Source organism: Leopardus geoffroyi, chromosome A3 (assembly GCF_018350155.1).
Source record: "Leopardus geoffroyi isolate Oge1 chromosome A3, O.geoffroyi_Oge1_pat1.0, whole genome shotgun sequence".
NCBI classification, from domain to species: Eukaryota; Metazoa; Chordata; class Mammalia; order Carnivora; family Felidae; genus Leopardus; species Leopardus geoffroyi.
In genome coordinates this window covers 131,408,413-131,410,248 of record NC_059336.1, presented here as the reverse complement: position 1 = coordinate 131,410,248, position 1,836 = coordinate 131,408,413, and positions in this window count along the sequence as shown.

Sequence of the window (1,836 nt, the reverse complement as noted above, 5' to 3'; positions counted from 1 at the left end):
GGAGGGGAAGAGAGAGAGGGAGACACAGAGTCCGAAGCAGGCTCCAGGCTCCGAGCTGTCAGCACAGAGCTGGACGCGGGGCTCAAACTCATCAACCGCGAGATCGTGACCTGAGCTGAAGTCGGACGCTCAACCTACTGAGACACCCAGGCGCCCCTTGAACACAATATTTTAATACTGTAATATTATAATGCACTGTGGGAAATGTAGTAAACCCTAAATTGAAACCCTAAAATCGACGTGGCTAAACCTAATAGAAGTTCATTTCTTGCACACAAAAGCCTAAAATGTGACTTTCTAATCATCAGGAAGTAGACTGTTTTCTATTCCGTAATTCAAGGATCCATGTTCTTTCTATCTTGTGGCTCCACCGTCTTCAACATCTGGCTTCCCATTGTGGAGAGGGTGCGTCTGCCTTTGAATTAATTACCTTGGCAAAGAAGTACCCACTGCAACAGTGTGCATAGGCTATTGATCAGATTTAGGTACAAGAGGAGCTGAGAAATCAAGTCCTTGGCTAGGCAGCCACTTCCTGGCAATAACTTGACACTGGGGACAGGAAACAAGAATCTTTGGTAGACAGCTACCTTCCATGCTACAGTCCTAAAGTCCTTGAGTTTGGTTTGGGTGGAGGTTGTGATTTCCAGCTTCTCGCGTGACTGAGTAGAGCCATGAGACTAAGCTCTGGCCAATGGGATATACAAGTGAATGTTATACAATCACCTTAGAAACTCCTTTAGGGCAGTTGTGTGCTTTTCCAATTTCTTCATTTATTCCTCTCCTTTGTGGGAAGTGACAGCTTGAGTCCCGGCCACCATCTTGGACCCTGAGGTTGAGGACCATATTCATGGATGGTAGAGTGGAAAACTCATCAAGACTGTAAGACTTTTCAGAACAGAGTGAATGTCCTGGACGTACCTCAGATTTTATGTAAGAAAGAAAGAAACTCCAATCTTTTCACTGCTTAAATTACTGTGGGATTTGTTAATTACAATTGAACCTCTTCTTAAGTGATATGTAAACAGAGGGAAGCACTTGTGAAGGACTTGGAATTACATGGGGATTCTGAAAATAATAGTTGCGAATTTGATGTTGCTGTAATATAAGGCTCTTAGCCTAGAATAGGGAGAGGCAAATGTTTTCCATAAAGGGCCAGATAGTAAATATTTTGGGCTTTGTGGGCCACATGATTTCTATTTCAATTACTGAACTCTGCTATTGTGCGGTCAAAGCAGCCATAGAAAAGAGTATAAAGGAATGTCGATAGCTGTGTTCCAATAAAACTTTACTTCTAAAAATAAGTGGTGAGCCAAATTTGATCTGCTTAGAGGATAATCACCCTGTATTGTTTATCACCGATCATTTATATATGAGCTTCTCATTTTTTCTCCCAGCTGTATGCTCAGGTACATAGCATATAATGCTGGGAATGGAGAACAGGTTCAGTTGGCCTCTGTGCAGCGAGCAGGTGAACGGGCTAAGCCAGTCTTCCAACTGTCCTTACTTAGACCTGATCTGAGTGCCGGGTGGTGATCACCCAATTCACTCCTTCCAACGGATTCCAATTTTTGACCTCTGTTAGGCATTTTCAGCATCTTAACAGAAAGAAGAGACTAGCGGTGGGATTTTTCTAGAAGTTTGGCAGCTGAGAAAAATGGGAAGGTTTAGTTATTTGGTGGTTGAGCCTTTTGGCATGTTTCTCTACTCATGGCCTGAGTCTGATTTGAGAAAGTTCTCCTTCTCTAATAGAGCATTACTACACCTACGTCAAGCAAGAGGTTGTTGTAGATTTGGGGGATATCTGTTCATGATGGAAAGCACTCTGAAGTAGGAGAC